A 13,856-nucleotide genomic window follows, 5' to 3' on the forward strand; every position below is an offset into this window, starting at 1 on the left:
CAGATTGTTGTTATGTTTGCATTGTTTGCATATGTTTGCTTGTTTAATGATCCAATTTGAGGATAGGAGTATTAAATATGCATAGGAATTTAGTATTAAATTTTGAATAATAATTTTATTGATTTGCTACAGTAGACAATGATAAGGTTTTTGCATTGGTTTATACTAACTTATCTCACGAGTTCTTGTTGAGTTTTGTGTGGATGAAGATTTTGAGATTTAGGAAAACCATGATATGAGAAGAATTAAGGAGACGCAAAAGCTCAAGCTTGGGGATGCCCATGGCATCCCAAGATAATATTTCAATAAGTCTCATCTAATCTTGGGGATGCCCCGGCAGGCATCCACCTTTTTTCTTCAACAATTATCGGTTAGTATCGGTTGAGCCTAAGTTTTTGCTTCTTCACATGATGTGTGCGATCCTTGGATTGTCATTTTATTTTGTTTTTTTGATTTTTTAATAAAGTACTTATATATGATTTTTTTTAAAATAAAATAGAGTCCTCAAATAGTTTCCAGGGAGGCTAGGTAAGCGGCATTCACATCCCGTCAATGAACCTCTTTTCTATGGAATTGCTCTAGTACTTCACTTATATCTTTTTGAGCACGGTGTGCTTTAGTATTTTGAAGAAATTATTTCATGGTTCACTTAAATTAATTTGAGATAAAGAAATATTATGCTCATGATCTTCACTTATATTTGTTTGAGTTATCAAAAGCAACACATGAACATTAGTCCCAAAGTGATAGATATCCAAGAAGGGTATAATAAAAACTTTCATGAAGATCATTGGACAAAATAAATTTTATACTTTGTAATAGTTTTGAGATATGATGATAGTGATATGTGAGTCATGTTGGTGAGTAGTTATGTTTCAGTAAGAATATTGGTGTTAAGGTTTGTGATTCCCTATGCAAGCACGAAAGTCAATAGTTGTGCAATGAAATTACATCCTACTTGTGGTGCATTATCCAGTGTTAATTATGCTCAATGCTCGCTTATGAGATTATTCATTTCTTGGTTGGTCGCTTCTCAATCTTTTGCTAGCCTTCATTTTGCACCAAGTATGATCACTACTTGTGCATCCAAAATCCTTCAAACCAGTTTTGCCACATGAGTCCACTATACCTACCTATATGCGGTATTCTTTTGCCGTTCTAAGCAAATTTGTATGTGCCATCTCTAATTTTCAAAATAAATTTCTCTTATGTGTGCTCATACCACTCACGAGGCGATGAGGGGTGGCCAATATTTTCCATGCTAGATGTGTTATTCTCACGATGAGTGTTTATTCACTTGTCATTGCACGAGAGTAAGGCAAAGGTATTAGGGATGCCCAGTCCCGAAATGAAAAATGAATTTACTTTATGTTGTAAAATAATAAATTTCTTAGTAAGTGTTGGTATGGAGGGCACCCATGGATACGGATAGCCATGAAAAGTGAAAGTATGGTGGAAAAAGGAATAAACTTTATTTTCTGTTTGGGAACCGCCTATGATATATCTAGCATGGAAAGTGTTGGGATCTCTAAGTCATTTTCGTTGGTGGGAAAAGTATGCCTCTCAAAATGTTTTTATCTCTCAATTTTCACTTTGAGCTCTGGCACCTCTACAAATCCCTACTTTCCTCTGTGAAGGGCCTTTCTTTTACTTTATGCAATTTTTATTTTAAATTTGAGTCTCCATTTTTTCTTATAAAGTACCAACTAGGAGGCACTATGATCGTACTTGAGCATTGGGTGTAGCTAATATGCCAGTGTGTTTCATGAATGGATCAATGATTGAGCATGATGGGTTAGGGATAACTTATTTTAGCGTTGATATTTTGAAATACATGGTTGCTTGTTGATATGCTTGAATATTTATGTCTCATGTCAAAACTAGACTATTTCTTTGAACCATATAGAAGTCCAAATGTCCATGTTATAAAGAAAAGAATATGAGATGACATGTTAAGCAGCATTCCACATCAAAATTCTGTTTTTATCATTTACCTACTCGAGGACGAGCAGTAATTAAGCTTTCAGATGCTGATGCATCTCCAACGTATCTATAATTTTTTATGTTCCATGTTGTTATATTATCATTCTTGGATGTTTTATAATCATTTTATAGTAATTTTATGTCATTTTTTGGGACTAACCTATTGACATAGTGCCAAGTGCCAGTTGCTGTTTTTTGCATGTTTTTTACATCGCATGAAATCAATATCAAAAGGAGTCCAAACACCGCGAATCTTTTTGCAGATTTTTATGGACCAGAAGACCACCAATGTACCCAACTCGGTGGCCTCCCGCACCCCCTCTTTACCCTATAAATTCACAAATATTCTAAAAACCCTCGGGGTTACCCTAGATGAGAAGTTCCGCCGCCGCAGGCCTTTGTAGACACGAAAAACCAATCTAGACCCCATTCTGGCACCCTGCCGGAGGGGGAGATCGTCACCGGAGACCATCTTCATCATCCCTATGGTCTCCATAATGAGGAGGGAGTAGTCCACCCTCAGGGTTGAGGGTTTGTACCAGTAGCTATGTGTTTAATCTCTCTCTCCCTCATGTTCTTGAGATGTCATGATCTTGATGTATCGTGGGCTTTGTTAATATAGTCGGATCATACGGTGTTTTCCCCTCTCTATCTTGTTGTGATGAATTGAGTTTTCCCTTTGAGATTTCTTTGCTAGCGGACTGAATACTTTTATGGATTTGAGAACACTTGATATATGCCTTGCAATTGAATACTCGTGGTGACAATGGGGCATCGTATTGATTCACTTGATATACGTTTTGGCACTCAACTCGCGGATTCCCGAGGTAACATTTGGTTAATCTATGCCTAGGGGTTGATGCATGTTCTTGTCTTTGTTTCTCCGGTAGAAATCTTGGAGCACTATTTGAGGTTCTTTGTGTTGGATTGAGTGTTATGAATCTGAAATTATTTGGTATTATTTTAGTACGAACTCTTGGTTAGATCGATCGGAAAGAATAGCTTCGTGGTGGTTTTGTACCCTAGAAACGATTTCTTCTTATGTTCTCCGCTAGATAGGAACTTTGGAGTGATTCTTCGTTGCACTTTGAGGGATGGTTATATGATCCAATTATATTAGCATTGTTGAGAGATTGCACTAGCGAAAGTACGGACCCTAGGCTTCATTTTCAAGCATTGCAATACCGTTTTTGTGCCTGTTTACTATTTGTTACCTTGCGGTTTTTATTTATTAAGATTATAAAAAATATATTTCTACCATCAATATTACACTTTTATCACCATCTCTTCGCCGAACTAGTGCACCTATAGAATTTGCCTATGTATTGGGTGTGTTGAGGACACAAGAGATTTCTTGTATTTGGTTTCAAGGTTGTTTGAGAGAGACCATCTTCATCCTACACATCCCACGGATTGATAAACCTTAAGTCATCCACTTGATGGAAAATTTCTACTGTCCTACAAAACTTTGCGCTTGGAGGCCCAACACAAGTCTACAAGAATAAAGTTGCATAGTAGACATCAATCCCACCCATCAGCGAGTGAGAGAGAGGTGAGTATGACAGGCGGAGCCGGCCTGTCATCTCCAACCTCGCGACAGGGAGGGCATCATGCTCATCGGCGGTGACGTGCGCCACCGCGAGGCGAGTGGGGGCATCATTGGACTCAGGAGGGAGTCGCCGTTTGGGGGGTACTGGAGTTGACCGCCGGGAGGGCCTGGTTCGCCGCCGACGAAGAACAGCCTGGCGGAGCTTCGGCTCGAGGTTGATCCGCTCGACCCAAGCTGCAAACGACATGGGAGAGTGAGGGGAAATGGCCAGCGTGCTGTGGGCGATTCGGAGGAAGAAGAAAGAGGGCCGGGGAGGCATGTACCCCGGGATCGACGGTGACCTGAGGCGGCGAAGCTAGAGCTCGATCTCGAGCTCGGGTGGCTCCAAGGGGAAACGGGTGGTGCAGGGCAGCGATAGGGAGTGGTAGAGGGGGAGTGGTGTGGAGAGATTAACTAGGGGAGGCCTTATATAGCGAGCCCGAGGTTGACCGTGGACGGCGTCCACGGGTACCCGCGGGAATGCTCTGGTGGCCAGGGGAGCGAGCGAGGAGGGCTCTACGGTGCTCGTGGGGATGGCATAGGGTGCTGGGGAGGAAGAGGATGAGCAGCGCGTGCCCAAGGAGGGACCCACGTGCGAGCAAGCAATGGCGGGCTCGGGCGACGCTCCATTCACACGTCGAACGAGCAGGGACGAGAGAGGAAGGAGGGGGCCGACCATCTGCTGTGTCACGGACGCCGAGTGGCCTCGGTGGGCGAGCAGGGGATAGTCAAGGTGGTCGGGGCGTTGGGCAGCGAGCGGCTACAATGCCTGGGCGCACTGTAGCATGCGTTCGGCATGCCAGGGCATAGATTATGTGCCCTGGTCATGGCCACTTGTGTCCAGAAGCCCTAGGAGGGGGTAAAGAAAGGGAATGCAACATTGGATGCTCTGGAAGGGCTCTGGTGTGAGGAGGGGGTGAGAAAAGGTGAATTTGCTCCTGTCTAGAGAGGTAAATGGGGGTTTTACCCCACCCCCCTCCAATCATTAAACTTAGGAGGAGAGGGAGTTGCTGGTGGTAGAAGGTGACTAGGAGAAGCTATGGTAAAAATTTGAGCTTATGGAGAATCGCAAAATAACAGAAGGTGTTTGATGATGTTTTGGGCAAGTAAATGAATTCTTATTGACATGATATTTAACTGTATCAAATGTCATATGCAAATAAGGTTGATCACCAAGTTTGAGTCCATTTGGAGAAAGTTTCCCATGTAACTTTGGCAAACCCTAGAAATCAACACAAATGGATTTGCTTAGATCTAGCTAAGCTAACCAATTCTCCTTGATGCACCACTTCGTGTAGTGTCATTATTTGGAGACTGGCACATTCCCACAAAAATTGAGATCTAGAGGAGACACTTGGCAATGTAGAGTTGCTCAAATTTGGTTCTGGACAAAGAGGGTTTTGGGGTACTTTGATCAAGTTATATTCTTCTCCAACTTGTGCCATTTGGTATAGATGAATAATTAGATCATTTGAGCATGTGTACCAAGTTTGGGAGCATTTGGACATGTTTGGCAGTGCAAAGTTGTTCAAACTTGGAAAAGGATAGAAATGGTTTTGAGAGGGTTTCATGTTGTTATACTATTCGCCATGACATGAGACTTTTGAAGATCATCAGTTAGGCCATTTTTGACATGGTGGAATTTTCTTGGATTTAATGGAGAATATTTCCTTTGTAAATATTTCAAAAGCTTGAAATATCCATAAAAGGGTTTTTGAGGGATTTGACAAATATTTTGGTCATGACCATGTGTTAAAACTCATATATATATATGGACATATATGTCCATTGAGTCTCCCTAACTTTTCTCAAATATTTTTGAAACATTAAAATAATTTTAACCTATTAAATACCATTTCTGGCCTAAAGAAAAAGCCTTTAATAAAATAGAAAAATAAATTTTAAAATAATATTTTTGTGGTTTTAGTGAGTCCTATATCTAATAGGATTCAAATATAATTTTTGAAAGATTTTTCACATCCCAGATTAAGTACTTGTAGTTCAAGCCTTAACCTAGGGGGTTTTGGAAAACCTAATTCAAAATACTTTTTGGCCAAATTATTTTTAAAAGAAAATACTATTCTGACCTATACACATGGCATGATCATTGGGCAAAGTTTTGGATCAAGGAGATGAAGTATAGGAGTTGGAGGATTTATTTGATTTTTAGAGCACTCTCAAACAGCAAACAAAAATCCAAATCAAAGCAAAGACCAAATTGTTGGGTAACGCGGTAATTTCAAAAAGATTCCTATGCACAAGCAAGATCATGGTGATGCATAGCAACGAGAGGGGTGAGTGTCATACACGTACCCTCGTAGACCGTAAGCGGAAGCGTTATGACAACGCGGTTGATGTAGTCGTACGTCTTCACGATCGACCAATCCTAGTACCGAACGTACGACACCTCTGTGATCTGCACACGTTCAGCTCGGTGACGTCCCACGAACTCATGATCTAGTAGAGCTTCTAGGGAGAGTTCCGTCAGCACGACGGCGTGATGACGGTGTTGACGAAGCTACCGACGCAGGCTTCGGCTAAGCACCACTACGATATGACCGAGGTGGATTATGGTGGAGGGGGGGCATCGCACACGGCTAAAAGATCAATGATCAACTTGTGTGTCTAGGGGTGCCCCTGGCCATGTATATAAAGGAGTGGAGGAGGGGGAGGGCCGGCCCTCCTATGGCGCACCCTGGAGGAGCCCTACTCCCACCGGGAGTTGGATTCCCCCTCCCACCCTTCCCTTGTTGGACTAGGAGAGAAGGAAGGGGGAGAGAGGGAGGAAGGAAAGGGGAGCCCCCCCCGCCCCCTCCTAGTCTAATTCGTACCAGAGGGAGAGGGGGGCGTGCGGCCTGCCCTGGTCTCCTCTCTCTCTCCACTATGGCCCAATAAGGCCCATACATTTATCGGGGGGTCCGGTAACCTCCCGGTACTCTGATGAAGTCCCGATTTCATCTGGAACTATTCCGATGTCCAAATATAGGCTTCCAATATATCGATATTTATGTCTCGACCATTTCGAGACTCCTCGTCATGTCCGTGATCATATCTGGGACTCCGAACTACCTTCGGTACATCAAAACACATAAACTCGTAATACCGATCGTCACCGAACGTTAAGCGTGCGGACCCTACGGTTTCTAGAACAATGTAGATATGACGGAGACACGTCTCCGGTCAATAACCAATAGCGGAACCTGGATGCTCATATTGGTTCCTACATATTCTACGGAGACCTTTATCGGTCAAACCACATAACGGTATACGTTGTTCCCTTTGTCATCGGTATGTTACTTGCCCGAGATTTGATCGTCAGTATCTCAATACCTAGTTCAATCTCGTTACCGGCAAGTCTCTTTACTCGTTCCGTAATGTTACATCCCGTAACTAACTAATTAGCTACATTGCTTGCAAGTGATGTACATTACCGAGAGGGCCCAGAGGTACCTCTCCGACAATCGGAGTGACAAATCCTAATATTGATCCATGACAACTAAACAAACAGCATTGGAGACACCTGTAGAGCACCTTTATAATCACCCAGTTATGCTGTGATGTTTGGTAGCACACAAAGTGTTCCTCTGGTATTTGGGAGTTGCATGATCTCATAGTCATAGGAACATGTGTAGTTATGGAGAAAGCAATAGCAATAAACTAAACGATCACCGTGCTAAGCTAACGGACGGGTCAAGTCAATCACATCATTCTCTAACGATGTGATCCCGTTAATCAAGTGACAGCTCATGTCTATGGTTAGGAAACATAACCATCATTGATTCAACGAGCTATTTAAGTAGAGGCAAACTAGTGACACTCTGTTTGTCTATGTATTCACACATGTACTAAGTTTCTGATTAATACAATTCTAGCATGAATAATAAACATTTATCATGATATAAGGAAATATAAATAACAACTTTATTATTGCCTCTAGGGCATATTTCCTTCAGTCTCCCACTTGCACTAGAGTCAATAATCTAGATTACACAATAATGATTCTAACACCCATGGAGTCTTGGTGTTGATCATGTTTTGCTCGTGAGAGAGGCTTAGTCAATGGGTCTGCAACATTCAGATCCGTATGTATCTTGCAAATGTCTATGTCTCCCTCCTTGACTTGATCGCGGATGGAATTGAAGCGTCTCTTGATGTGCTTGGTTCTCTTGTGAAATCTGGATTCCTTTGCCAAGGCAATTGCACCATGATACGTCTCCGTCGTATCTACTTTTCCAAACACTTTTGCCCTTGTTTTGGACTCTAACTTGCATGATTTGAATGGAACTAACCCGAACAGACGTTGTTTTCAGCAGAATTACCATGGTGTTATTTATGTGCAGAAATAAAAGTTCTCAGCATGACCTGAAACTTCACGGAACATCTACTTGGAAATAATAAAAAATCCTTGCAAAAGATGAAGGCCAGGGGGCCCACCACCTGTCCACGAGGGTGGGGGCGCGCCTGCCCCCCTAGGGCGCGCCCCCCTACCTCGTGGCCCCCCTGGAGCTCCTCCAACCTCAACTCCAACTCTATATATTTGGTTTCGGGGAGAAAAAAATCAGAGAGAAGAATTCATCGCGTTTTACGATACGGAGCCGCCGCCAAGCCCTAAAACCTCTCGGGAGGGCTGATCTGGAGTCCGTTCGGGGCTCCAGAGAGGGGAATCCGTCGCCATCATCATCAACAACCATCCTCCATCACCAATTTCATGATGCTCACCGCCATGCGTGAGTAATTCCATTGTAGGCTTGATGGACGGTGATGGGTTGGATGAGATTTATCATGTAATCAAGTTAGTTTTCTTAGGGTTTGATCCCTAGTATCCACTATGTTCTGAGATTGATGTTGCTATGACTTTGCTATGCTTAATGCTTGTCACTAGGGCCTGAGTGCCATGATTTCAGATCTGAACCTATTATGTTTTCATCAATATATGAGAGTTCTTGATCCTATCTTGCAAGTCTATAGTCACCTATTATGTGTTATGATCCGTTAACCCCGAAGTGACAATAATCGGGATACTTACCGGTGATGACCGTAGTTTGAGGAGTTCATGTATTCACTATGTGTTAATGCTTTAGTCCGGTACTCTATTAAAAGGAGGCCTTAATATCCCTAGGGTGACACAACTTGCTAGGGTGACACAGAACTAGCTCCAATTCATCAAGGCTAGGGCTAGAGAGAATGAAAATATTGAATCTGATAATACTGATGGAAGTGATGATGAAGACTTGCTCGTTATTCCTAAGGGTTATGCTTTTGATACAGAATCTTCTTTAGCTATTTTAGCTTGCAAAGGTAGTTATGAACTTAAGAGGTTACTAGCTAAATGGAATAAGCAATCTCTGAATGCTAGGATGAAACCTGACCCTGCTTTTGCTACTTCACCTATCTTTGTTACTGATAAGGATTATGAATTCTCTGATCCTGATATAATTACTTTAGTTGAATCTGATCCTTTCCACGGCTATGAATCTGAAACTATTGTGGCACATCTTACTAAATTAAATGATATAGCCACCCTGTTCACTAATGATGAGAGAACTCATTACTTTTATATCGTTAAAATATTTCCGTTCTCGTTAAAGGGTGATGCTACGATATGGTTTAACTCTCTTGATCCTGGTTGTGTGTGTAGTCCCCAGGATATGATTTATTACTTCTCTGCTAAATATTTCCCTACTCATAAGAAACAAGCTGCTTTAAGGGATATATATAATTTTGTGCAAATTGAAGAATAGAGTCTCCCACAAGCTTGGGGGGGCTTCTCCAATTACTTAATGCTTTGCCTGATCATGCTCTTCAAAAAAATGAAATACTTGATATCTTTTATAATGGACTAACTGATGCCTCCAGAGATTACCTGGATAGTTGTGCTGGTTCTGTTTTCAGGGAAAGAACACTAGATGAAGCTGAAATTCTATTGAACAATATGTTGACAAATGAAAATAATTGGACACTCCCTGAGCCAGCTCCTGAGCCTATTCCTAAACCAACTCCGAAGAAAAGGGGTATTCTATTTCTCAGTCTTGAAGATATGCAAGAGGCAAAGAAATCTATGAAAGAAAAAGGTATTAAAGCTGAAGATGTTAAGAATTTACCTCCTATTGAAGAAATACACGGTCTTAATTTACCGCCTGTTGAAGAAACATATGACCTTAATCCATTACCTATTGAAGAAGTACATGGTCTTGATAACCCGACATAGGTAGTAAAGGTAAATTCTCTCTATAGATATGATAAAGCTGAAATCCCATTTACTAAGTTTGCTAGCACATGCTTAGATGAGTTTGATAAATTTATGGCTAAGCAAGAAGACTTTAATGCTTATTTTGGTAGACAATTGAAATACAATTCAAATATGCTTGAACACTTGGGTGATTATATGGCTAATGTCAAAGGTGAACTTAAACTTATTAGTAAACATACTTCTATGGTTACCACTCAAGTAGAACAAGTACTTAAAGCTCAAAATGACTTGCTCAATGAATTGAATAGTAAGAATAATGATAACATTGTTAGAGTTATGACTAGAGGTGGTAGAATGACTCAGGAACCTTTGTATCCTGAACGCCACCCTAAGAGAATTGAGCAAGATTCTCAGAGAAATAATGTGGATGCACCTAGTCCTTATAATAGGAAGAAAAAGAAAAATGATAGGACTTTGCATGCTTCTAGTGAACCTATTACTGAAACACCTGAGAATCCAAATGATATTTCTATCTCTGATGCTGAAACACAATCTAGTAATGAACCTGAAACTAGTGATAATGCTAATAATAAAGTTCATGATGATGCTCAACCTACTAATGATAATGATATAGAAATTGAACCTGCTGTTGATCTTGATAACCCACAATCAAAGAATCAATGTTATGATAAGAAAGACTTTGTTGCTAGGAAACACGGTAAGGAAAGAGAACCTTGGGTTCAGAAACCCATGCCTTTCCCTCCCAAACAATCCAAGAAAAAGGATGATGAGGATTTTGAGCACTTTGCTGAAATGATTAGACCTATCTTTTTGCGTATGCGATTAACTGATATGCTCAAAATGAATCCTTATGCTAAGTATATGAAAGATATTGTTACAAATAAAGAAAGATACCGGAAGCTGAATTTTCCACCGTGCTTGCTAATTATATTTTATGGGTGGAATACCAAAGAAACTTGGAGATCCCGGTGTACCAACTATACCATGCTCCATTAAAAGAAACTATGTTAAAACTGCTTTATGTGATCTTGGAGCCGGTGTCAGTGTTATGCCTATCTCTTTATATCATAGACTTGATTTGAATAAGTTGACACCTAATGAAATATCTTTGCAAATGGCTGATAAATCAACTGCTATACCTATCGGTATTTGTGAGGATGTGCCTGTTGTAGTTGCAAACGTTACTATTTTAACGGACTTTGTTATTCTTGATATTCCTGAGGATGATAGTATGTCTATTATTCTTGGAAGACCCTTTTTGAATACTGCAGGGGCTATTATTGACTGCACTAAAGGCAATGCCACTTTTCATGCTAATGGTAATGAGCATACGGTACACTTTCCGAGGAAACTACCTCAAGTTCATAGTATCAACTCCATTGGAAAAATTCCATCGATTATATTAGGAGGTTTTGAATTTCATCTTCCTACTGTCAAGAAGAAATATGATATTCTTATTATTGGGAATGTGTGTATCCCCGTTGAGGTAACATAGTGTTATTCGAAATTTCTCCGGTTCCATGTTAGTCGGAATGAGTTCGTTAACAAGACGTGATCAACCTTGTTAGTGGATTCATTTTGATGATCATGAGATGGATGAAACTAGAAGGCACAACCTTCTGTACCCTCCTCTTACTTTCTGTTATTTATATTAAATAAACTAAAAATAGTTTTTTTTCTGTCTGTTATCTAATTATCCATGCAATATAAAAATACCCCGAAAATAAAAGTTCTCCAAATGCCCTGAAATTTAAATATGATTTTTTCTGGAATATTTGAGAATATTTGGCACCGAGAACACAGCAGGGGGCATCCACCTCGCCATGAGGGTGGAGGGCGCGCCCTACCCCCCGGGCACGCCCCCCTGCCTCGTGGCCCCATGGTGGCCCTCCTCCACTTATCCTTTCACCCACACACTCCTTCTTCCTCCCACAAACACGAATATCCAGCTCAAGCACGAGTTCTAGCTCATTTTGCTGTGATTTTCGATCTCCTTGCTCAAAGCACCTTTCACAAAACTGCTTGGGGAGATTGTTCCTTGGTATGTGACTCCTCCATTGGTCCAATTAGTTTTTGTTCTAGTGCTTTATTCATTGCAATTTTTTGCTGCTTAGGTGATCCTGTTCTTGAGCTTGCATGTCAAATTTATAAAGTAGTTTTGATGCATGATATAGGCTCTAGGCACTTGTAGGAGTAGTTGCTATCAATATTATTGAGTTTGGTTTACTTTTATTTTGAAGTTACTAAAAATTTCAGAAATTTTTCAGAGGAAGAAATATGTTTAGGAAAATGTACCAAGGTGGTTCTTCAAGGAAGCAAGGACCCAGGCTTGCAATGCGTGATGCCGATGAAGAGCCACCAAGAGATGCTCTAGTGCGTCCTTGTGAAAGGCCTTCAGAATACTTCATGGATCGAGCGGGGATTAAGGAAGAATTTAACGCATATTTGCGTAACACTGATCTTGTGAGCTTCGAGGAAGAGAAGTGCAGCCAGTATCACTATCTCACTAGTTCCTTTGTGAGGAGGTTAGAATTTTCATCTTCACGTAATTCTCCAACTGTCCTGTTTGATCTTTATGAAAATTCTTACACTAGGGACTTAGAGGATTTTACCACTTCTTGCGAACTTCCACAATGGGGTACTATCAGGGAACCTCGCAAATCTAAATTTAGAGATTTTCTTGCTAGTATAACTGTGGGGGAATCTAGATATATAACACAAGCTACCATAGGGAGCATTCATTTTCCTGCTATACATTATTTTGCTCTCTTCATAGGTAGATGCATTAATGGTAAAGATGAGGCATGTCACATGTGTGTGCCTGACCTCAGTATTCTTAGGAGTGTTGTGTTAGGAGATAAATCTTATAATTTGGGAGCCATTGTTGCACGTAGGTTGCATCTTAATAGATTTAATGAAGATTTCTTTGGTGGAATTTATGCAACCCGCTTAGCTGATTTTCTTGGTGTAAACAGTGATATTGAATTGCCTCCTGCTCATCTAGACTTTAATGCTATGGTTCACCACCAGTTTGTTGAGAGGAATGAATCACCTTTCCAGTATCGCTTAATCTTTGACAGACGCCGTGCTGTCCATATTACTCTCCCTTCTCCTGCCTTCTTTGATTATCAGGCAAAAGGAAGATATGTTATTACCAGAGAGGAGGCAGATGAGTAAGAGAGGAGGGTGGAGGCCGCTCGTCGCCGCGCTGCATCTCAGTATGACCCGAACTATTACTATGGATATCCGCCAGGCCAACCATGGCCATAGACCAACTTAGGCCAAAAGCCTAAGCTTGGGGGAGTACGTATTTCTCACCGACATTATATTCATGTTCACACACTCATTGCTAGATGTCGGTGCTCATACTTTTTCATTGTATCATCCATGCTAGTTTATTTTCCTTTTTATGCTTTCTTCTTGTGTGTTTAATAAACCTTAAGAAAAACAACCAAAAAAATCAGTTGCAACTTTTAATTAGTTTACTTTCCATGCTTGTAGTAGTAATTAAAAAGAAAACACAAAAAGATTTCATGTCCTTCTTTTGCTTGTTGGGAGCTTTCCCGTGTAAATAGTTTTATTTCTTTTCTTTTCTTTGGGGGGCGATAGGAGAAGACATAATTAAATTGTTAAAGTGGCTCTCATATGCATTATTGTTGATTTGACAAAAGAGCCATATTGCCTTGTCTTCCCCTGTTTATTGAAAGCTTGCATATTCCAGCTTAGTCCAATGCACGTGCACTATCATTATTATTCACATCGTTTGGTCGTGCAAGTGAAAGGTAATTATGACGATATATGATGGACTGACTGAGATGAGAAAACCTGGTATGAACTCAACCTCTCTTGTTTTTGTAAATATGATTAGTTCATCGTTCCTGATTCAGCCTATTATGAATAAACATGTTTGCAATGACAACTAGAGACCATAGTTTCTTCTGCCATGCTTGATTAGCTAGGAGCTTATAATGGTTTACCTTGCATGCAAACATGCTATTAAAATGGTTGTGATGTGGTATGATAGGGTGGTATCCTCCTCTGAATGATTTAAGTGACTTGACTTGGCGCATGCTC

Source organism: Triticum urartu, chromosome 1A (genome assembly GCF_056163025.1).
Source record: "Triticum urartu cultivar PI428250 chromosome 1A, HENAU_Tu73, whole genome shotgun sequence".
Classification (NCBI taxonomy): domain Eukaryota; kingdom Viridiplantae; phylum Streptophyta; class Magnoliopsida; order Poales; family Poaceae; genus Triticum; species Triticum urartu.